The 25,419-nt window shown below is 36.2% G+C and overlaps 1 long non-coding RNA gene and 1 other non-coding gene across 6 annotated transcripts; one reads left to right on the forward strand and one right to left on the reverse strand.

The window, feature by feature from the left end:
- Positions 1-393: 393 nt before the first annotated feature.
- On the reverse strand, positions 394-25,419 carry LOC112678932 (uncharacterized). 5 transcript variants are annotated; one of them, XR_007404975.1, is made up of 8 exons: positions 25,231-25,419; positions 24,404-24,519; positions 19,120-19,279; positions 17,816-17,911; positions 14,748-14,836; positions 11,760-11,926; positions 4,799-4,861; positions 394-822 (listed from the first exon to the last, which is right to left on the reverse strand). It is a non-coding gene; the product is annotated as an uncharacterized LOC112678932 (long non-coding RNA). The 5 variants fall into 5 exon arrangements; XR_004808116.2 differs by lacking the exon at positions 11,760-11,926; XR_004808119.2 differs by lacking the exon at positions 394-822 and having other exon boundaries at positions 2,732-4,861; positions 24,404-24,487.
- On the forward strand, positions 16,377-16,482 carry LOC112678963 (U6 spliceosomal RNA). The gene has a single exon (XR_003148031.1). It is a non-coding gene; the product is annotated as a U6 spliceosomal RNA (small nuclear RNA).

Raw genomic sequence — 25,419 nt, forward strand, 5'->3', positions numbered from 1 at the left:
GCGCTATTTATAAGTCGGCGCGTTGCTGGCGGCGCAGTCCCCTCCGTCGGGCCCGGGCGCGGCGCGGCGAGCAGCTCGGTTTCCGCGACAATTCAAAAGACCGTTTTTGTTGGGGGTAAAAAGCAGGAAAGCCGCGGCGGTTAGAGCCCGTGCTGCAAGTGCAGCGGCCGGGACGCGCCCTCAAAGTCGCCGGGCCGTGCGGGGCAGGTGCGGGGCAGGTGCGGGGCAGGTGCGGGGCAGGTGCAGGTGGGGGTGCGGGGCGAGACCCGGGAGCGGGAGGCGCCGTCGGCCGGACCCGCGCCCAGCGCCCAGCGTCTCGCAGGCCCGAGGCGTGAACCGAGGGAAACCTGCAGGAGCTGAGAGTTCCCGTGGAGTCCTCTAACCGGAAGGGGTGCGCGGCGTCTACCTAGCATCAGCGCTCCCAACAAATCTAAATCACGCGTCTACCGTCCGAGGCCTTCCTGCCCAGAAAGTGCTATAAAAATGTACACTCCAGCCCGGAGTTCTGCAGTGTGTAAGCGCTGCACAAACACGACCGGTCATTGCTCGTTTTACAGGCTTTATGGTTTGTTTTGTTTTGTTTTTTGTTTTCTCCCATCCACCCCTCCCCCAACCCCAGTCGGGAAATCCAAGGGGTAAATGCTAAAAAGGAGCAGTTGCTAGGCTGGCTTCTTGGAGCCGTCAGTGCGCACCCAGTCAGCCCGGCCCCACACAGTTTTCCGTAGGGAGTGCGACCTGGAGTGTTTCTTGAAAGAGAGAAGGCAAGGCGGTGTCCCGGGCGGCGAAAGTTAGGCCCGCTGGGGGAGGACAGGGCCTCCCAAGCTGAGAAAACGAAGCAGCAGTGAGTGACCAAGGCCTGGAACTAGAGAGGGAGAAGGGGGCGGGGGGGGGAGGGAGTGAAGGCAGGTGAGAAGCCAAGCTGGACAGAAGGCCACTCTGAACTTGATCCGGAGCCCTACAAGCTTTTAACCTTTTCGTAGACAGGTACCCTTTTGAGAACCTATGGGAAGCAATGGGGCCTCTCTCCAGAAACACGTACCTATAGATCTGGATTACAGTTTTGCACACATTTTCAAGGAGTTTATGAGTAAAGGATTACTGGGTCTCAGGATTAAACCTATATAGGAAAGGGAAAACCAAGAAAGGATTTTTTTTTTTTTAATGGAAATGCATGGTCAAGTGTGAAAAGATTACAGGTCTTTGAAAAGATTACATTGGTTGGGGGTCCTGGAGACTTGAAAATGGAATGTAAAACAGCCCGTAATCTAAGTGAGAATGGATTGGGACCACTGCTGTGTACCTAATGCCAGTGGAGATAGAAGAGGAATTAGAGAAAAGTAATTACAATGAGCTGGTGGAATGGGAAACCAGTTGTGTGGGGCAAAGGCAGGAGATCCCCAGGTTCCCAATGCAGTGTGTGGACTAGGATGAGGAGTGGGCCTCAGGTCCAGGAGGAAGAACGTTCTTCTGTCCCTGTGGACTTTGAGCCATCAGGGAACTATCCCCAGGAGGGTTGGAAGTAAAGGCTGGCTCTCTGGAGTCATTACAGTATAGACGATAACTAAAATCATGGGGATGTATAAGATGGACCTGTGTCAAGTGAAGAGAGGCCTGCGAGGAGAACCCTGGGAAATGCCTATATTTAGGGGAAGGGGAGGAGCCAGAGGAACCTTTCAAGGACAGGACACTGATGAGTGACTAAAGACAGAATGGTGTCTTTAGTGTATAATAACTTTGGTCAGTGAATCCTGCTTCCTTGATAAGGAATGAAAGTACACTATAGGTCTGGTCTCTTCATAGGATTTAAAAGTCTGTGTATTCTTTCAGTTTTGAAAAAGAAAGGAAAAAAAGCACCTTTCCAAAGATTTGAATTCAGAAGAGAGATGAGGGCAGGAAATGATTAAATCTTGCTTTCCCTTCTTTTCTGAAACTAGGGATACCTTGGGGAGAAGAAAAGGAGAAACAGACTCAGCCTTTCTCTTTTCCCTGCTCACATAACTAAGCCTTTAAGGAAAAGGAGTTTAGATAGGTCCCCATTATGGTATTTTTTTTTTCTTCCTAACGGCACTTGAAAACCATACTTTATTGCCAACAATTAGTACTAGGAGGTGCTAAGGTCTCAGTCTGGCTAAGAAAACAAGGAAAAGTGGAGGGAAACCATTTTCTTTTGCTTCCTCCATCTCCCTCCTACTTGTTAGAGCTAACCTGAGCTAGAACTAGTCCCTACAAACAGGGACTCAAGCACAAAACAAATCACCCCAGAATTTACTACTTTACTTGGATATGCAATCTGGGGAGGGTTCTGCAGGGGCAGCCTGTCTCTAATCCACTTGGCCTCATCTGGGACAGCTCATAGGCTGGAGGCTTGCATCATCCGAAGGCTTGTTCACTTGCGTGGCTGGTGATCAGTACTCACAGATGACTGGGACCTTAGCTGGCACTACAGGTCAGAACACCTGCACAATGTCCTCTCCTTCCGGTTTGGGCTTTCTCAGAGCAGGGTTGCTGGGTTCCCAGTGTCTCAAGATTGAGAGCCAGGTAAAGCTGTATCACCTCCTACAACCTATTCTTAGAAGTCATGCAGCATCATACCCATTGGATTCTGTTCGTTAGTGAAAAATCACTACTGCCATACACATTCTAGAGAGGGGAATTACACTCTTATCTTTTAAGGGAAAGAGCATCAAAGAATTTGCAATGTGCTTAAAATCACCACACATTATACAGATAAACAGATTTATAAACAATGTATTATATATTAAAAGTGTTTAAACATAAGAAACCAAATATTGTCTTTTGATATCAGAATGAGATACAAAATTGCAGACATTCCATTGTTACAGCAAAGCTAATTCTAAACCAACCCAGTAGGCAGTTGGTCTCATAATCTTTCCTCCTCCTCCCTTCTGACCATTCTCCCCACTCCAGGCCAGGCCCCCTATACAAGATACCTCTCTCTCCCAATCCAGGCAGGACCCCCCCACAGTGGCTATACTTCCAAAGTGATGATCAGGTCCTAAAAGTTTTTGCTGTTCCTTCCTTGAATTATCCCTGACTTTGTACCTCACTAGATCACTGGGAAGGCCATCAGTGACATGTCTTTACTTCTCAGGGTTAACAAGCAAAATGCTATAGAGAGTATCCCAATAAAGTATTTTATAACAAATTCATGTTACATAATTAAGATGACATTTCTTTAAAAGAGCTATGTTTTTAGGTATCAGGATCTTGACTTAGGCTTGTTTACTCATAAAACTCAGTAGTTCCAAAAGGGATGTGAGATTTTAGGTATCTAATAAGAATCTGCATGTTGCCTTGAAGGTGATAAACCATTTGATGATTTTATGCAAAATTTAAATGACTGTTCTTCCATGTTTACAAGGCACAGTGCATTATTTTTCTTTAAAACCAGTACACATAATTATTTGCTTGGTAAAGAGGCTCAAGAGTTCTCTAAGGAAGTGAAAATACTACCTTTCTTTGAGTAATCAAAATAAAAAAATCTTTTCTTATAACCTAGTATATTTTTAAATTCTCCTAAAGCTGATATTATAATTTATACATATTTGATGTTCTCTTAGAAAGATTTCATTTACGACTTAGAAATAAATAGTGCTTTCTTGGCTTAGAAATAGAATTTTAATAATTCATGCTCTCCTGAGGGCTAATACCTCTACATGTTTTGGTCATTCTGCATAATTATTTATAGTTCTATTGAGTCAGAATCACATTGTGGGAATATATAGTATGGAATACAAATTTTAAAATAAGCACATCTAGATAATGAGCAAACATATATTTATGAACCCCTCTATGTATTTCGATTTTTGAAGAAGCATACATGTTTTAAAAAGTAAAATGAATAAAATATATCTTTGTTTTTAAAGGTTCTTATACAGCAATGATAAAAAAGAAACTGACACAGCATTCACATTAAACTAATAGACTTTGTTATCAGGCCCCAAACTGTTCCTAATTCTGTGATTTCATAGCTACCATGGAGGCAGCCCAAAGGAGCTTAAGTAAACATTTTTAAATTACGTAATGAGATTCTGAGGGAGGAAGAACCCCAACCATACTGCGCCATATAGTTTTACAGATGCTATTTCCCTGCATGCCAGGATGCTTATTACCCTATCTATAGAATGACTTCATAGTAATGATAACATGAAAGAAAATTAACGTAGGCAAGCAAGTCTGTTTCTAAGGCATTGAGAATGAAAGCAAGGTTGAGGTAGTTATTTCAAAGTAGTTATCTAGTAAATGTTTTTCTTGACTATAAGCTAAGCATTTAGGAAGCATTTTGGAAAGTGCTATAGTGAAAATGGCACATTAAGCAATAAATCCAATATGATTTCAATAAAGAAATAAATTCAATAAGTAAAATAGGATACTGCTAGCTTATAGTAATAATGCTCTATTTACCACTACATTAAGAATTAAATACAATCTTACCTTTTTTTTTACTAAGTAAAATAATTTGGATCCTTCCTTATACTATTTTTCTTCACCTTTGCATGTGTTCAAAATATAATTTATTTTAAAAGAAATATTGCCAAAGTCAATAAAAAATACATTTCTTCACCAGCTGAGTAAGCATCACAGAGAAGACAAAGAATATTAGATCTTTGAGGCAGTAAAGTTATTAATGTGAGTATATGAGCAAAATTGCAATTTTATCAAATTCAATTACACACGGAGTCTCCCCATCAGATTGACAAAGATTGAAGATAAGTGTTAGTAACTAGTGTTGCTAAGAAGGTGTTCAAATTTACAATCACGTTTATTACTATATTACCTTTCTTGGGTCTTAAAAATGTCCAAATCTTTGATACAGTAGTTCCACTTCCAGGAACCAATCCTAAAAAAAATAAATACAAAGTCAAAGATTTATATATATTCACTACAGTATCTATACGGAGGAAAAAATCTGAATATTCAAAAGTAACGGAGTGGTTAAATGAGACATGATGATCAATCTAATGGAATATTATGCAATAACTAAAACTACTTAGGGCCACAGAAAAATACTAATAGAGTAATTCAATGTATAGTTAAATTTTTTAGGTTGTAAAACTACTTCTCATTTATTTGAAAATGCACTTATATGCATAGAAAAAGGATGGGGAAAATATATCAAAGTGTGATTATGGTAATTTTACTTTTCCTTTTTAGAAAATGAGCACAAATTATTTTTTAACAATCAGAAAAATAAATCATTAAAATTAAAAGATCTCCTCCCAAATATGTAAATCAAATGACATACATTTATATTCTTACAACACTAGGATATTTAATAAAGTAACACATCATATTAGTTACTCTTTATTAGTACTTTCTCATTTTGTATGTTTACAACAACGTCTACCAGTGAATAATCTCTGTTTTTTAAAATCAAATTAGAGGGGATCCCTGGGTGGCTCAGAGGTTTAGTGCCTGCCTTTGGCCCAGGGTGTGATCCTGGAGTCCCGGGATCGAGTCCCACGTCAGACTCCCAGCATGGAGCCTGCTTCTCCCTCCTCCTGTGTCTCTGCCTCTCTCTCTCTATGTCTATCATGAATAAATAAATAAATAAATCTTTAAAAAAAATCAAATTAGATAAAGTGTAGGCAAGTAGAGAGTATTACATGAATGGTATATTCTGAAAGGTAGCCTTTGGTGGAAAAGTTGATTTAAGAAAAATTTAGTATAGGGGAGCCTAGGTGGCTCAGTCAGTGAAGGTTCTGCATTGGGCTCGGGTCATGATCCCGGGGTCCTAGAATCAAGCCCCACATGGGGCTCCCTGCTCAGCGGGGAGTCTGCTTCTCCCTCTACTGCTCTCCCTGCTTGTGCTTTCTCTCAATATATCAAATAAATTAAAATCTTTAAGAAAAAATAAAAATTTAGCATAGTCAAAATCCATCTGTAAAGCTATAATGGCTGGATCTATTTTATAAGTTTTATAACAGTATACTTAATATTTTTTTATTCTAAATTGTGGTAAAAAACACATAGCATAAAATTTACCAACTTAACTACTTTTAAATGTACAGTTCAGTAGTACTAAGGAATTCACACTGTTGTGTATAAAGGTGTTTTTATAAAAATAATAAATGTTCATAAAAATAATACAGGTTCACTTATAAGTAATTTAAACAATAGAGAAAGTTACAGGAACATTTAACAGATTTTGCCATCAATTTTAAATGAATGTTGCTGTAGGCATATTTCTATGCATTTATATAAATATATTTAAGATCAAACGTATACTATAAGTTAAAAAGTATTAAATGTGAAGTAATTTGGTAGTGATAAAATAAACTGAAGGAATTGCTGAACTTTTAGGAAAATGTTTCTTTACTACAAGAGATCTTATTTCCTAAAATATCTGAAGTTTAAAAAAGAGTTTGGAGACCTTTTTTATCTATGTTTCAAGTTCAGAAATGCTAATAGACTCTGCTATGAAAAATATATTTTTACATCATCCTTATTTTTACAAAGTCACGGTTTTAATGTTTATTAAAACAAGGCTTAATGTTTATTTAATGTTTATTATGTTAATTATAATCCTAATTTCTTTGATGATTTGGTCTCAATCTGTATCTTAATCCAGTGCTTACAATCTGGCTTGATTCTCAATATCCTACTTAATTAATTTTGATTGATCAGTTATTTGCTCTTCACTAAGTAGTTGTTTTCTTTTCTTTTTTTTTCCTACAAGGATCCATGGATTCTGTGTTTGCCTTTTTCATCAATTCTCAAATGAACTTATTTAGATGTAATGGTTTGGGGTCACGCTGCCTTTGCCTTGAAACTGCACAGACATTTTTCCTTTGTTTTCTGGCTTTGAATATTGCTTAGAGGAAGTCTAAGGCCAGCACGATTTCCTCCCTCTTGATAAGTTATTTAGCTTTCTGCCTGGAAGTCTGAAAAGTTTTTCCTTCATTCTTTATGGTTAGTAGCTTAACCAGGATATGCCACAATACTGAATACTACATGTCCATTATTTTCTGCAGATTCAGTTCTTTCGTTATTTTGTGGAAATTCTCTTCTGTTGCATCTTTATGTGCTTTTCCTGATTCACTTGTATTATGTACTCAGGGAGATGAATCAGGCTTATGTTATCTTTGTCTCACATATGATTTTCTTTGCAATGACTTTGGTCTACTTTTCTCTTATATTCACTGAAATTTATTCAATTCATTTGTCAACTGGAATTTATTGAGTGCTAGCACCAGTGGTAAATAAGATCATAATCCTGCCATGAATAAGCTTTCAGTTAAGGACTGGAGAGGGAGAAATAAACTTACAACAATGTCAAGTAGTAATAAGAACCCCAGGTAAGAAATTGGAAGGATAGGGGAAGGAATTGTGCATTTTAGATGGAATGTAAGAGCAAGCCTCTCTCTGTAAAATGACATCTGGGAAGAGCTCTAAATGAAGTGAGGCAGTAAGCCAGCGAAAGACCTGGGCAATCCAGATGCAGAAAAAGAGAAAGTACAAAAGTCCTATAGTGGGAAAGTGGTATGTTCAAGACAGAATCGTTAGAACCAAATGAGTAACCAGAAAGTGGTGAGAGATGAGACAAAAGAAGTAGACAGGACAGATCACAAAAGGGGTTGTCAGCCCTAGGGAGGAGGCTGAATTTTGTTCTAAGTGTGATAAGAAGCAGGGAAATGATGTATGCTTCAAAGGAGTTATTCTGGTTGCCGCTAAATATTTCAACAGCGATAACTGAGTATAAAGAATTGGTCAGATAGGTGCTGTAGAACTGAAAATGCAAAAAGGGAGCACTGAAATAAGAGCGTTAACTTCAGGAAGCAGCCACTACCTTTAGTACTGGATAAACACAAGGAAGACCTGAAGTTAATAGGGGAGACTCAGCAGAGCTGGAACCCTGGCCTCAGAAGACATAGGGTATGTTGGGGCTGGTTCTAGGAGAGTGAAAAATAGTTGAAATTTGGAGCTGACTGCCACTGTGAGGGTGAAGGTCCATAACTAGGGCAACCTTGACAGGTGCAGAACGCCAACAAGAAGTAGTGAGTTCTTCTCCCTTCTCTTTTTGATTTTCAGTCTTTCTCTAACACACTTTATTACCAGAATGCAGCAAGAATTCAGCTGGCAAAATAGAAATGTAGTTTGCAGAGTCTCATCCTAGCATCACAAAATGTATGAGTGTGGAAGGGTTTATTATTAAGAGATAACAGGGGATCCCTGGGTGGCGCAGCGGTTTGGCGCCTGCCTTTGGCCCAGGGTGCGATCCTGGAGACCCAGGATCGAATCCCACGTCAGGCTCCCGGTGCATGGAGCCTGCTTCTCTCTCTGCCTCTCTCTCTCTCTCTCTCTCTCTCTCATGAATAAATAAATAAAATATTTAAAAAAAATAAAAAAAAGAGATAACAGCTTAGTAGCTGGCACAGAAAGGAATTAAGGATGACTTCTAGATTTTTGTCTTGAGCAAAGGGATGAAAATATTGTCATTTATTGACCTATGGGAAGACTTGGAGAGAAGTAAATTGAGGGGGAGAAGAAAATTAAGAGGTTTTGAGTGTATTAACTTTGACGTCCCTACTAGCCATCTAAGTGCAGTTCCTAGGTAGGCAGTTGGACAGGAGTTCAGAGTTCAACAGTGATAAGAGGGCTAGAGTATAAATTTTAGGATTCCTAAGAACATCTGCATTAAAAAACATTTTTTTTGATGAGATGATCCAAGGAAAATAAATGTTGATGGAGAAGAAAAAAAGGGATGAGGAATATGCTGGTGTCCCAAACACCTAAGAAGAAAATGATCTAGCAAGAACGTAATCCGTGATTTCAACAAGCGCGGTTAGGTGGGGTTGTGGAAACAGTAATTGTAATTGGAATGGACTGAAGGGATAATGTAAGGCGAGGAAGTGGAAACTACAAGCACGGTCTTTGAACAGTTTTGTTATAAAGGGGAGTAGAAAAATGGGCTTAGTAAGGAGAGGGGGACATGAGGTGATGCTGTATTTAGAATGGGAAACATTACAGTATGTTTACTGGTTAGAATCATCCAGTAAAGAGAGAAAATGAGGATGCAGGAAATGGAGGAGATAATCACAGGAACACAACCATTGACTTTACAAGAAAACATGGAATGGGGGCACAGGGAGGGGGTGAGCATGCTTATTTAGGAACAGGGATAGTTAATCCTTTATAAAGGAAGACCAAATAAATACAGAGGAGGAGAAGTTGGTAGACGGGGTTAGGAAAGAGGAGTTTCTTGTGACAGCTTCTATTTATCAATAAGAGTCTGAAGTCAAGAGCGGGGAGATGAGAGAGACTTAGAAGAGATGAGGCGTAATCATCTAGGAGAACAGAAGAATAAATGGACTAGGGGAATGTGCTGGGGTTGCCAGTCTTCCTTTATGTTGATAATTTGATTTCCAGCTATGTTTCATTTCTTGATATTCCAAGCGTATTTGTTTTGTCTTTTTTTTTTTTTTCGTATTTGTTTTGAAATAATAGTATTATTTTGGTCTTCATTGGCTTAGGTTGTGAACATTTTTTTTTTCAAAAGATTTTATTTACTTATTCATGAGAGACACAGAGAGGCAGAGACACAGGCAGAGGGAGAAGCAGGTGCCATGCAGGGAGCCCGATGCGGGACTCAATCCCAGGACCCCGGGGTCATGACCTGAGCCAAAGGCAGACGCTCCACCTCTGAACCACCCAGATGTCCTGAACGTTTTTTGTTTTATTTATTTATTTACTTTTTAAAGATTTATTTATTTATTCATGATAGACAGAGAGAGAGAGAGAGAGAGACAGGCAGAGGGAGAAGCAGGTTCCACGCCAGGAGCCCAACACGGGACTAGATCCCGGGACACCAGGATCGCGCCCTGGGCCAAAGGCAGGTGCTAAACCACTGAGCCACCCAGGGAGCCCCCATTTTTTGTTTTTAAAGGAATTTTTACTGTTTGCTTTTCTTGTATTATAAGATATTTAGAGAGGAAGATTTTGTGATCTGCTTTTATTCCCGATCTTTATCTGGAAGTCTAGAATAATATTTTTAAATAGATTGCACTTATTTTTTTCAGCTCACCCTATATATAAGAATGTAACAATAAGATGTCATGGTAGTATTATATATCAATAGCCACGGTTTACTGAATGCCTATGTGCAATGAGTGCTAGGGACTTCACATACATGACTTCTAGAACTTATAGTAAGCCTATAAGGTAAGTACTATTGCCAGTTATTTCCACAAGAAACCTTTTTTATTAGTGATGTCAGATTACAGAATCTTACCTGAAGCTCACACTGACCAAAATAAACAAGGTAAGAACAAATTTTTCTCTTTTGTGTTTTTAAAAAAATGAGCACATAAGAGACTATTCTTTTTGAAGTACAAAAAAAAAAAAAATAGTTTGCAAAAGGGCACCACACAAATTAAGAGCAATTTTATGGACAGCTTTTTGACACTATATCATTAAGCTCTTGGTGGGAGAGGTGCTACTTAAGTGACAAATTCAAGGAACCTGGTAAATTAATTGAACTGCCCTTCCTCTAACCATCTCCATCATCCATGAACATACTGAGAGCCTGCTATCTTAAAATCATTACTAAATTATATTAAGCCATTATAATTTTACAACTCCTAGGAGATGTATCAGTATTTGCTTTGGAAACTCCATTATTTGAACTTAAGTAATATCAAACTTTTCTATTGGTCAGCAATATTTAAATTCATGTGATGACACTGAAAACATATCATTGGGATATAAACATATATCCATGACAAGTAATGGATTTCTTTTTCTGATTATAAAAGTACAAGTGAAGAAAATTTTGAAAATATGTAAATAAAGTAAGTAAACATCTTTTGTAAAGGACAGCAAGAAAAAATAACCAATAATTTTTATTTACAGGCAACTGACTATTGAGGTTGACATATTTCCATGCAATTAAGCTTAGGAAATTTAAAGTACTTGAGTATGCTGCTTTTTTTCATAGCAATATATCAGAAGTATTTCCTGAAGTTATTTAAAACTCCTCAGAGACATTTTCAATGGCTGCATAACATTCCTTGAGTAGTATTTCCTTAAGCGCTCATTTAAGCAATTTTCCTTAGTTTCTTATAAGCAATGTTGCTATGAACTTTTTTTTTTGCTATGAACTTTTTTTATGCTTAAATCTGTTTTAGCATTTCAGATTATTTCCTAAATTAGAATAGATTCCTAGAAATGAGCTTAAGAGGCCAATATTTTTAAGATTCTTCATCTTGTAAAAATTTTGCTATAAGAAATCTTTTAATTTTCTACATACTTTTATACTGAAAATAAATCTAAAAGAAAAATTTATGTGGACTACCTTTTAAAATTAGGCTAATATTTAAGTTTAGGTTTAAATATTTTACCTTCCTTAAAGGAAGAAATTCATTCTTCAAAATATGTACTTTTGGCAGGTTCAAAACTTACACTTCATTTGAAGATGTAAGTTTAAATATATACTTACTTCAGCCTAAGGTATCACCGTCTTTTTTCTTATTTTCAGATATGCTTACCCAACAGTGCCTTAGCCCAACTGATCACCAGTCTAATCTCACAAGTATACCACTATGATATAGATGTACACATTCATCTGTGGATAGAATCTAAATAAAATTGCAGGCCAAGGCCATTCCCAAACTAAGTAAATTTGGCACAAGAATTTTAAGAGTGCCTAAATTAATGCTATAATTCTGTTGTTCTAGACTGAAATACAGAGCCTGTGAACAGAGGAAGTTCACCTAATTTTAAAATTAATTCAGCGGCACCTGGGTGGCTCAGTGGTTGGGCGTCTGTCTGCCTTTGACTCAGGTCATGATCCAGGGGTCCTCGGATGAGTTCCATGTTGGGCTCCCCACAGGGAGCCTGCTTCTCCTCCCTGCTTATGTCTCTGCCTCTTCCTGTGTATCTCTCATGAATAGATTTTTAGTGAAATCTTTAAAAAATAAAATAAATAAATAAATTTAGACTGGTGATGGAACTGCAAAACTTGAGAAAATATTCAGAAGAAATCTAGCCTAATAAAGGATTATTGCTTTATAATAGCTATCATTTATTAATTCACTCATCAAATACTAATTGAACATCTTTTATGTGCCAAACACTTGTTAGGTGCTGGAGTCAACTGAAAAAAGATAGAGGTCTGTCCTCCTGGAAGATATAGTCTAGTGGGAGAGACAGAGAAAAGCAAATGAATAAATAGTCCTAAACTGTAATCTAAGCACTTCCCTTACCAATATTACTTATATGGTAATACTTATAAAGAAATGATTTGGGTTCTACTCCAAGAGTTTTTGAAGTTGTATTACTGAGAAGAAAAAAGTTAGATTTAGAATTATTAGGAAGTATAGGTATCTCTACATACATATAGGTATCTCTATAGATCTTTTAGGACTAGTCATTAGCATCCCCTCCAAAAGAAAGGATAGACTAGGATTCCTAGATTTCGGCCCTCCCTTCATTACTCTCTATACTCTGGTCTGACCCAATCTCCGACGTAGCACATTGTAGTAGAAAGTAAAACATCCCAAATTTGGGAAGTAAGAGAACCTGTTTTAGCAAGTGACGGTGCTAAAGGGATTGAAAACCTTAGGTGAGATATTTCATTTTCCAGAATATCAGTTTCCTTTGCAAAATGATGTATTTTGACTAAATGATCTCTAAAATCACATCAGGCTTTAAAATTCACTGTCTATGCATCTCTCTGTTAAACATCTCTTCCATGGGGTGCCTGCATGGCTCAGTTGGGTAAGCGTCCGCCTTTGGCTCAGGTCATGATCCCAGGGTGCTGAGATTGAACACCACATTGGGCTCCCTGCTCAGTGGGGAGTCTGCTTCTCCCTCTGTCCCCGACCTTGCCCGTGTTCTCTCTCTCTCTCTCTCGCTCACTCTCTGTCTCTCAAATAAATAAAATCTTAATCTTTTCCATTATGCTCCTATTTATATTGGGGATGGAGAAGAAATAGTTGGAAAGAATAAAACTGATTCCTGTTCAATAGAGATAAAGGATTTATAGTTTTTAGTGACCATTTTTTCAAGTTATTGAATACTTTTTAAAATGTTCTTAATATCTGCACAGCATTCCAACATAAGGATATACCAAAATGTATTTATCCATTTATCCATGCCTTCATTCTAAAGATTTTTTCCCCAGTTTCTGCAATGTTGTAAAGGATATTTTAGAACCTATACTTGTCTACTAGTACTCAAAATACTAGTACAAGCTTTCTCTTTTGTATTATTCCTTTTGTTTGAAAAAAAAAATCCTTCTATCTACTCTTCTAAAAAAAATTCCTTCTATCTACTCCAGCCTTTACATGGCTTTCTGTTAATATAAAAACTCCACTTTGGACAATGTTATAGAGCCTATCCTTTCTCCTTCCAAAAATAGTGTCATCCCAGACTGAGGGCCATATTTCTGCAGCTCTCCTGCAGTAAAAGAGAAGTAAAGCCAATTCCATGCCTGCAATCAAGTCTGGATAATGTATATTTTAGCTTTAACAAAGTTGAAATCTCTAAGATTAAAGCCCCAACAGCAGACAGATAGGCAAAGGTTCATTTCTGTTAGCTATACCAAAAATGTGATTTAGTGTGTTAATTATGACAAAGATAACTACGAATTTTGGTGATTTTGCCATGATCCTGAACTTGCTATAATATTAGCTATTACTACATTGAAACATTAGAGCATAAACATACAAGTAGGAGAAATAAAATTTAAGGTGTAACTACTAAATTCAGTGAACGATTATATGATCTGCTACTTTTTTTGTAATATGATACATTATTTCAATAGATATCACCTTATGCATTAGCATTGGTACTTTTCCACCCATGAGTAAAGAAATCAGAAATTTAAAATTACCCTAAAAAATATTCTGAGTTAAAAACCCTTTCAACTTAGTAATTATTGTTTAGGGAAAAAATGGAACCTCTGTTGTGCCTCTTGGATTGCCTCTTTGGTGCAAATATCTTTTTTAAAAACTCAAGGACCTCTATAGAATCAATTTGGAATCCAAAGAACACTCACATTAACAATTATTTCTTGGGATCCCTGGGTGGCGCAGCGGTTTGACGCCTGCCTTTGGCCCAGGGCGCGATCCTGGAGACCCAGGATCGAATCCCACGTCAGGCTCCCGGTGCATGGAGCCTGCTTCTCCCTCTGCCTGTGTCTCTGCCTCTCTCTCTCTCTCTCTGTGACTATCATAAATAAATTAAAAAAAAAACAAACAATTATTTCTACCAATAGCTCCATAGCTATTGACATTATATCAATTGTATCAAATGACATTATATCGACATTATAGTCATCAATAGGAGAATTTTAGTGACAGGATCTTTGAGGTCATGTAGTCCAACTCTCATCTTACAGATGAGGAAAGTAAAGCCCAGAAAAGTTTTTATTAGTCATTAGCAGTAAGTTTGGAGTGGGCAGGGGCAGATGCGGGATCCTAACACTCTCTCTCAGCCTAATATATACCAGAGGGTATTAGGTTATAAGTACAGTACAGCACGTAGCTAACAGATGAACAAATCTAAGAAAGAGATCTGATTTGTATCCTTCGTATATATTTTCCCCTAAAGATTCTTGTTGGATGATCCATTCCACCTTAATCTGTTAGCACAGACACAAAATTATACAAATTAATGCTTGTGTGAAATAAAACCCAAGAGAGTAGTTGGAGTTAATTTGCCAGAACTACATTGTTGCATAGCCCCTGGGGTGAAGATTTATGTATATCCATATGTATACATACCTGGAGCTTCTTAATCCTGCTTCAGGAAATGCCATTTACATACATTACAATGTAAATAGTGCCCAATGGAGTTGTGCATCATAGGGACACTGCAAATACAAGTTTTGTGTATTAATTTAGGGTAGGCTAATTGCCATACCAGATCAACTCCAAAATATATAATGGCTCAAATTATATCTGCCATAGTAAGAAAGTTTCTTGCTAAAAATAAACAAGTAGTTTAGTACTCAGTTTCCAAGGTGTTCTAGGACCTCGGCTTTCAGTACCAAGCTTCCAGAATCTCCTGATGGGGTCTTGTCTGTTCCAGGCCATTAGGAGGGGAGTTTTTTAGGAGACTCAAAAGTAGTGCATGTTATAACTGCCATTCTTATTCCATTGGCTCTAACTTGGTCACATGCCCACACCTGCCTACAAGGGAGGCTAGGAATAGTTTATCTGTGTGGCCAATAAGAAATGAGAACATAGATTTGTAAGGCTAGCTAAGAGTCATTTGTTCACTTGGGTGCTCTTTCTCTCTCTACACCCACACCCCTACACACAAACTCTGAAGTGGACACCAAAAAATACACTCACATGGTTATTCTTCAAATAGAAATAAACAGTGAAAGAAAGGGGCTTTTATTTAAGAAGTACATTCACCTCTACCCTTTCCTTCCTTCAGGTGGTACCCTAATTAACACATAACAATAACCCAACTGGAAACTGAAATCTAAAAAGGAGGAAAAAGGAAAATTTTTGCAACTATTGTGTGTGTGTGTGTGTATTTTAGGGACACAAGACCACCAAGTTCCTCTTTTTAACTACATTATTAGTAAATAATGTTTGAAAAATATTCAACTTCTTAAACAACAAAAATAGCAATTCCACAAATGAAGGTGGCAGTAAGTGTAGTGGGTTTTTTCCTTTGGATAAGTTGTCATTGTAATTCTCAAACTATTCTTAATCACTCAGTTTTTAATAGAAGCACTGCATGGCCGCACTTCTGAAATCATAAACAGGAAGTGTGATATATAAATGTCAGTAAAACTAAAACTCAATTCTATGGCTTGATATTTTTCTTCTCCGCCATATTTTCATGTTAATATTTGATGTTGTATGTACTTAGAATAATGATATGAAGGCAAATAGTAATATTACCTGACAAGTTTTCTTTGACAACCTAACACTTTGGGGCTTGGGGGAAATATGCAGAGCAACCCATAAGTTGTAGATTTCCACAGAGGAAGAAATGGGAATGATCCAGAAATTGCTATTAGTTTGGCATCCTTAGAAACTGCTTTTTCGTTTAGGTTGCCCAACTTTATTATGGCCAGAAGATAGTACATATGGACAAAGAAGTTAGAGAGTACAGGACTCTTCATCTATTTAAAAATCCATTATAGAAAATAGTCTTATACTTTGTATATTCTTATTCTGACACCTCAACAATTCCTTGAATGTGTTCTACTCCATTAATTCTTTCATGAGACAACTAAGGAGTACAGCAAAAATCAGGATATTATCTCTGGTTCCTCTCTATGAAGAAATAAAGGATCTTTGTAGGATTGGTGATATTTTCTACATAACACTATTTCAGTTTCTTTGCTACATGAACATCTCTATGGAAATCTCTTTATGTGAAGAGATTCAGTGCTCGCTTCAGCAGCACATACACTAAAACTGAAATAATACAGAGAACGTTGGCATGGCCCCTGCACAAGGATGATCTGAAATTCGTGAAGCATTCCATAACAAAAAAAGAAAAGAGATTCAAATTGACCAGTCTAGAACTTTTACATTAACTATTTCTGGAGAAACGTACCAACATATAGATACTTCTGTAACTTTAAAATGTTTTTTCTTTAGGCAACAGTTTCTTAATTTATTCTTAAACTAAGCACTGAAGAAAACGATTTTACTCAAAGTCACATAATATAGGAGTGAAATAGCAAAAAATAGTTCTATCTATGTATCCAAACTCCCTTTCAAGGCAGATCCCAATGTCCAGAGAATGTCTTAAAAGGAGGTAGCCTGCCCATCAATTATCTAGCTTTCTACAGCACGTGAGGCGCTGTTGAGCAGCATACACAATATATAAAAATTGAGGTATTCTATTTTTTATTTATATTCTTATAGATTTATTTTAGAGAGAGAGCAAGCGCAAACGGGGGTAGGGGGGTGGGTAGGGTAAAGGGACAGGGAGAGAATCTCCAGCAGATTCCCTGCTGAGCATGGAGCCTGACTTAGGGCTCAATCCCACCCTGATATCATGACCTGAGACAAAATCAAGAATTGGATGCTCAACCAACTGAGCCACCCAGGCGCTCCAAGAATTTGAGGTATTTTCATTGAAAATTGAGCATGTGAAAAAAGGATTTGGAAGTGTTTGCAAAGTAACATAATAAGAGTGTATTAATCAAATGCAAAGTATAAATAGTTGCTAATGGGAAGTGGAAAATGAACTGATTTAAAACTAGACTGATAATAGATGGTTTACTGGAATAGACAAATTTTATGTAGATTTCTTTAAAGCAGTGATGGATTTTGATTGCCAGAGAGAAAAGATACCCATTGATCATTCACCAGATATTTATTGAGTGCTCACTATGTGCCATGTGCTATACATTGTTCAAGACACTAGAGATAAGGCAATACACAAAACTACTGCAGAGCAGAAATAGATATTTCATCTCTCAGGCATGATAATTTGATAGGAACAGAGAACACAAATATGAGCATACAGAAATGAAATAGAAAGGAAAAGAACTAGTAATGGGCTTATAGTAGAAGGCCTTAAATACTAGGATGTTTCTAAATGGAAGAAAGATGTTTGGGTGTGAATTGAACAATTGAACTCCTTTGGTCACTGCAGTCAGAATAGACAGCTTTTTTTCCCCCCTGTCAGTCAGCATAAACTTATAGTTACCAAGATAACACAAACAAAATAAATACACACAGAAAAATTCCCATCTGAAGTGTATGGAAAGCAAAAAGAGAAAGAATGGGTAGCAAAAGTTGAATTTTATCTCTCCTTTTACCTCTAGTTCAATTTTAGGGATATAAGAACACATCTGTTTAATTCTACTTACTGAAGTGTGTAGGTAAGTTACTGGGTTTAGTATTAGCCTGAAAAGATCCTCCAAGGTCGCATATTCAATTTCTTAGTTTCAGCAGACAGAGCTACACTATGAATATTGAAAACAGAATTGTCAAGACAAAACAACAAATAATTTTTGAGCTCTTAGTTGCTTATCGGTGCTATACATATTCTAATCCATAGTCAACAAACATGCCAGACAGCATATTGAGCAGTCAAAGGGATAAGGAAAGTGTGGATCCCATAGTCTGAGCTCATAGTTATCAGTAGTAATATACTATCAGTCCTGCTACTGAACCACAAATCTAAATGGAGGCAATTTAGGATAGACGGGTAAATATTTTAGAGTAGAACAATTTGGGTTTAAGTCTTAACATTACTTATAAATTCTGTGATCTGGAAAAATTACTGCCTTTATGAATCACCATTCTTTCGTTTTACAAACTGGAACTAAAACTCTGTAGCCTAATGGATGTCATAATGATCTATTAAAAGAAGAGACTTCCCAGGTTCAAATCTCAACTCCCTTATGCAGAAATTGTGTGACTCCTTTTCCTCATCTGTAAAATGAAAGTAGTAATAGTCCCTGTATCTCAAAGAGTTGTGAGGATTTAACACCTTAATATATTTGAAGTGCATGTAACAGAGCTTGGCACATAGAAAATGATATATTTACATAAATTATAATTCTTATTTAAAGCACCTACCTAGTACTTGCCCCTTAGTATGTTTCTAATAAATGTTAATTCCCTTTTATATTCAGTTGAAATTATTTTCCTTTAAGATTTTATTTTTCAGGAATCTCTCTACCCTATGTGGGGCTCAAACTTAAAACCCTGAGATCAAGAGTCAGCAGGCTCTACTGACTGAGCTAGCCAGGCACCCAGCCCTCCTTTATTTTCTAGGTACATTTTTTTTTTCTAGATACATTTTTAAATGTAGCAAGCTAAGGTATGACTGATATTCAATAAATGGCATATACATAAGGTATACAATTGATAACTTTTAACATGTATAGAATTGATAAGTATATAACTGATAAATTTTAATATGCAAATCCCTGTGAAACAACTATCACCAGAATAAGACACTGAACATATCCATCAACCCTAAGAATTTCCCTGGCCTTTTTATAATCCCTCCCTCCTAGCACCTCTCTCCTCAGGCAACCACTGTTCTGTCTGCCCTTTGTCCCAATAGATTACTTTGCATTTTCTAGAAATTTGTTTTCTTTCTTCACTCAGAACATTGTTTTGAAATTAATCCACTCTGTTGCACATAACAATAGTTCATTACCTTTTATTGCTGAGTAGTATTCCATTATATGAATATATCACAATTTATCCATTTATCTGTTGGTGGACATTTGGGTTGTTTCACATTGGAGACTTAAAAATATGAATATTCATGTACAGGTCTCTGTAGGAATATATGCTGTCTTTTCTTGTGGAAACACCTAGAATGAAATGGATCATATATTTGTGTATGTTTGACTTTTCAAGAAACTGCCAAACTGCTTCCAAACCAATTACATCATTTTACATTCCTATTAGGAGTGTATCAAAGTTCTAATTCCTTCACATCCTTAACAACACTTTTCATTTTAGCTGTTCTAGTAGATGTGTATACATTTTTTGTATATGGATATCCACTTGTTCCATCGTGGTTTTACTCTTATGTTTCCCTAAAGACTAATGAGGTTAATAAAGCTGAACATCTTTTCATGTGCTTATTTGCTATATGGCTTATCTTCTTGTGAAGTTACTATTCAAGTCTTTTGCCTATTTTTTGAGACTTCTGTTTTCTCATTATTGGGTTTTGAGGGTTACATTCTTTAAAAAAAAAAAAAAAAAAAAACTTCCTTTACTTATTTTTAAGTGATCTCTATACCCAATGTGGGGCTTAAACTTATGACCCCTGAGATCAAGAGTCATATATTCTACTGAGCTAGCCAGGCACCCAGGGAATATGTTACATTCTTGATACAAATCCTTTATTATATGCTTTGCAAATATTTCTCTCAGGCTGGAGCCTGTCTTCTTTAGCAGTGTATTTTAAAGAACAGAAGTTTGTAAAAACTTGATTAAGTCCAATTTTTCAATTTGTTCATATATGGATTGTACTTTTGGTGTCACATCTAAGAAATCTTTGTCTCAGAGTCACAAAAATATTTTTACAAAAAAAAATTTTTTTTTTTTACATTTTCTTCTAGAAGTTTAATAGTAATTTCAGGTTTTATGTTTAGGTCTATGATAAATTTTGAGTAAATTTTTGTACATGGTGTTAGATATGAATCAAATTCCTATTTTTATATATGGATATCCAATTTTTCCAAGCACAATGTGTTTTAAAAAAAAAAGCTTTTTTTTCACTGAATTACCTTCAGACTTTGTAAAAAATCTGTTCTCCTTATATATGTAGTTCTATGTCTGGACTCTGTATTGTTACATTAATCTATTTGTCTATTTTTACACTAATACCACTCTGTTTTGATTACTATAGATATTTAATAAGTCTTGAAATCAGGTAGTGTCAGCCCTCCAACTTTGTTCCTTTTGTTGAAGTAAATTATTTTGGCTATTCTAGATCTTAGCATTTCTATATAAAGTTTAGAATCAGCTTGTCAGTTTTTTTTTTTTTTTAACTTAGTGGGATTTTGATTTGGTTTGTGTTGAACAATTTAAGATCAATAGATCAATTTAAGGAGAGCTGACACACTCACAATATGAACCCACTGAGCCAGGTAAATCTCTCCCAACTATTTGTCTTCACTTCCTCTCAACAGTATTTGCTATTGTTAGTATACAGATCTTTTATGCCTTTTATCAGGTTTATTCCTAAACATTTCATATTTTTATGCTATTGTAAATGCTATATATTTTTTGCATTTTTATTTTCAGTTGTTTGTTGCAAGAATATAGAAATATAGAGAATTATTGTATATTGGTCTTATATCCTGCAATTTTGCTGCATTCTTCTATTAGTTCTAGTAGCTTTTTTTGTAGATTCCAGCAGACAGAATAGATGGATAATTGTGTCAGTTTTATTTCTTCCTTTCTAATCTGAACATATTTTTTTTTTTCTTGCCTGATTGCACTGGCAAACCTTTCAATGTTAAATAAAAGTGGTAAGAGCAGGGGCCCGTGGGTGACTTGGTCAGTTGAGCGTCCAACTCTTGATTTCGGCTCAGATCATGATCTCAGGGTCATGGGACCCAGCCTCCTGCTCAGCATGGAGTCTCCTTGTGATTCTCTCTCCCTGTGTCCCTCATCCCAATCAAGCTCTAAATAAATAAATGAATAAATAAAATCTTTTTTAAAAAAGGTGTAAAAGCAGACATCATGGTGGTGTTCATGATCTCAAGGGGCAAGCACGCAGTTTTTCACCAGTAGGTATGAGATTATCTGTAGGTTTTCTGTAGATGCACTTTACCTGGTTGAAGAAGTACCCTTCCATTCCTAGTTTGCTGAGTTTTTAAATAGGAAATGAATATTGGATTTTATCAGATGTTTTTTCTCTATCTATTGAGATGATCAGTTTTTCTTTTTTAATTTGGTGAGTTACAATGATTTTTTATTTTTTTTATTATTTTTTTAAAGATTTTTATTTATTCATGGGAGACACACAGAAAGAGAGAGAGAGGCAGAGACACAGGCAGAGGGAGAAGCAGGCTCCATGCAGGGAGCCCAATGTGGGACTCGATCCCGGGACTCCAGGATCACACCCTGAGCCAAAGGCAGCCGTTAAACTGCTGAGCTACCCAAGCATCCCACAATGATCAATTTTTTAAATGTTAAACCAATCCTGTATTCTTGGGATAAATACCACTCAATAAGTAATATATTTTATATATATTGTTGGATTTGATTTGATAAAATTTGTCTAGAATTTTTTACATCTGTGTTCATGAGGGAAATTGGCCTGAGTTTTCTTTTCTTGTAATGTCTTTGTGTAGCTTGGGTATCAGGATAATGCTGGCCTCAAAGAACAAGCTTGGAAGTATTCCTTTCTCTTTACTTTTCTGAAAGAGTTTGTGTGTGATTGGTATTTTTTTTTTCTCTAAATGTTGGAAGGATTCACCAGTAAAGTCCTATGGAATAGAACTTTATGGGAATGTTTTAAACTAAAAATTTAATTTTTTGGAAATGGATATGTGACAAGATTATCTGTTTCTTCTTGAGTCAGGTTTCGTAGTTTACCTCTTTCAGGGAATTTAGTCATTTGATCTAAGTTGTTAAATTTTTTGTCTAAAGTAGTTCATAATATTCCTATTATCCTTTCTTTTCCTCCAACCAGTCTGGCTAAAGGTTTATCAATTCTGATCTCAAACAACCAGATTTTTTTTTTCAAACAACCAGATTTTGATTACATAGATATTCTCTCTTGATCTTTGTTTTCTATTTTATTGATTTCCACTTTGACCTTTATTATTTCACTTCTTTTGCTTGGGTTTAATTTGCTCTTCTTTTCTAGTTTTTTTTTTTTTAAGATTTTATTTATCTATTTATGAGAGACAGAAAGAGAGAGAGAGGCAGAGACACAGGCAGAGGGAGAAGCAGACTCAATGCAGGGAGCCCGAAAGGGGACTGGATCCTGGGTCTCCAGGATCACACCCTTGGCTGAAGGTGGCGCTAAACCGCTGGGCCACCCGGACTGCCCCTTTTCTAGTTTGTTAAGGTGAAAGTTGAGATCATTGCTTTGAGACGTTTTGTATTTTTTAATGTAGGCATTTCATTTATATAAATTCTGATATATTGTATTTTTATTTTCCCTCAGGTCAAAACAATTTTGAATTTCACTTTGAATTGCTTCTTTAATCAGTAGGTTATGTAGAAGCATGTGATTTTGTTTCCAAATATTCAGGGATATTCCAGTTAGCTTTCTGTTACTGATTTCTAATTTAATTCCACTGTGGTCAGAGGACATACTTTGCATGACTTAAATCCTCTAAAATGAATTGAGATGTATTTTATAGTAAAACAGATTGGCAAACCTTTTCTTTTTTTTTTTTTTTTTTTAAGATTTTATTTATTCATGAGAGACACAGAGAGAGAGGCAGAGACACAGGCAGAGGGAGAAGCAGGCTCCATGCAGGGAGCCTGACGTGGGACTCGATCCCGGGATTCCAGGATCATATCCCAGGTTGAAGGCGGCGCTAAACCGCTGAGCCACCAGGGCTGCCCCACAAACCTTTTCTACAAAGATTCAGACAGAAATATTTTAAGCTTTGTGAGTCACATACAGTTTCTCCTGTCACTTATTTTCTTTTCAGAAATCTTTCAAAATGCAAAACTATCCTTAGCTCATAGGCCATACAAAACCAGGCTAGATTTAGCCCCACCATCATAGTTTGCTAACAGCTGGCCAGGAATATGATCTCTGTGGGTAAATGTTTCATGTACTCTTTAAAGAGAATGTATATTCTGTTAGTGGAATATTCTAGAAAAGTCAATTGGGTAATAATGGTGGATAGTGTTGAGTTTACTATATCCTTGCTATGTTTCAACTTGTCCTAGCAATTCCTGAAGGGGAAGTACTGAAATCTCTGACTATAATTATAGATTTGTCTGTTTGTCCTTGCAGTCCTGTTAGATTTTGCTTTACAAATTTGAACCTCTTTTTATTTGGGGCATAAACATTTATGATTGTTATATTTTCCTAATTAATGGACTCCTTTACTATTATAAAATGACCTTCTTTAACTAATATTCTTCACTATGAAATCTTACTTTGTTTCTACTACATTAATACCACCCCACCAGTTTCTCTTGACTAATATGAACATTAGCATGGTATAACTTTTTCCCTCCTTTTATTCTTAACATTTTTATTTCTTCATATGTAAAGTGTGTTGAGTCTTATTTTCTATCCAATCTGACAATCTCTACCCTTTGATTAGGATTTTTAGGTCATTTACATTTAATGTGGTTATTGATATAATTAGATTTAATTCTATCATCTTGCTATTTTTTATTTGTTCCATTTGTTCTGTATTCCATCTGTTCATTGTTTTTTTCCATTTTATGCCTTCTTTTGGATTGAGTTCTTCTTCATTATTCCATTTTTTTCTCCTTTGTTGGCTTATTACCCATAATAGTTTTGTTATTATTCTACTAGTTGCTTTAGGGTTCATAGTCTACATATTTATCACAGTCTACTTTCAAGTGAATTTATACCACTTGACGTATACTAAGAGAACCTTATCTTATTTCTATTTTTCTACTCCTGGTCTTTTTTTTTTTTAATTTTTAATTTTTTATTTTATTTTATTTTTTTAATTTATTTATTTATGATAGTCACAGAGAGAGAGAGAGAGGCAGAGACACAGGCAGAGGGAGAAGCAGGCTCCATGCACCGGGAGCCCGATGTGGGATTCGATCCTGGGTCTCCAGGATTGCGCCCTGGGCCAAAGGCAGGCGCCAAACCACTGCACCACCCAGGGATCCCCTCTACTCCTGGGTCTTAATGTTACTATTGACATATATTTATTAACACGTTATAAACCCCATAATATATTGCTATTATTTTTGTTTAAACAGTTGGTTATCTTAAAAGAGAATTAAATGGAAAAATAACTTACATTTACCCATCTAATTACTGTTTCCAGTGTTCATCATTCCTTTGTGTAGATCTCTATTTCCATCTGATATCATTTCCCTTCCATCTGAAAGAGTTTAACATTTCTTGTAGTGGAGTCTGTTGGCAATGATATTAAATTTTCATTCTGTGAATTTTTAGTCTTTGAAACACTCTCAGGTTCAAAATAAGTAATCATCAATTAATCTCCCTATCATACACTACTATAAATAGTGTGGGCTAAAGTGTAAAAGAGAAAACTAAAATGGATATATTGTACAACCATGAAATACCCTAAAACCTTGCTTCTAAAAGTACAGTTTGAGGCAAAGGAAACTCATAGTATGCCAGGATGCTAAAAGCCACTGAATAAACATGAGGCATCTTCTTAGATATCAATTTTACTAAGGGACTTTGAAAAAATTTTTAAACATTATACTAAACATAGACTATTATGGTATATAATATAACATTTCGTGTTAAATTTAAGATAAAACAAGAGACTAAAGGAAATTCTGGTTGGGGATCAAACTTCTAAGGCACTTTTTTCGCTTTTCTCTACTATTAACCACACTTTTATGAAGAAGTTCGAGAAGCTGTGAACTTGATGATTAATCATGATTTATTGAAACCTCTCCTAAAATTGGATGCTGTCAACAAATGTAGGTTATTCATTGAAGTTTTTATTTAATTTGAATATGCATTTCTGAATTGACCACTATATCCTGTTATTCAGCTCATGAATCATTTCTTATTATACTCATGAAAAGTACACTTAATTCCAAGTTTTTAAAATACCCATCATTATTCCTGTAAAAGACTTTTACTTACCAATTATCACTTTTGTGGCTATCAGCATGTTTACATCATTCAGTACCTGCAATACTGTTCAATTTTCTGATTCCAATCCAGGATAGAATAAGAATACACATATAAACAAGCCTATTAGAAATAAGCCTAAAACAAAGAAGAACAGGCTGGCTATGAAGACCTTACTGGAAAATCCACTTCTAAGACTGC

The sequence above is a fragment of the Canis lupus genome, chromosome 22 (genome assembly GCF_003254725.2).
Source record: "Canis lupus dingo isolate Sandy chromosome 22, ASM325472v2, whole genome shotgun sequence".
NCBI classification, from domain to species: Eukaryota; Metazoa; Chordata; class Mammalia; order Carnivora; family Canidae; genus Canis; species Canis lupus.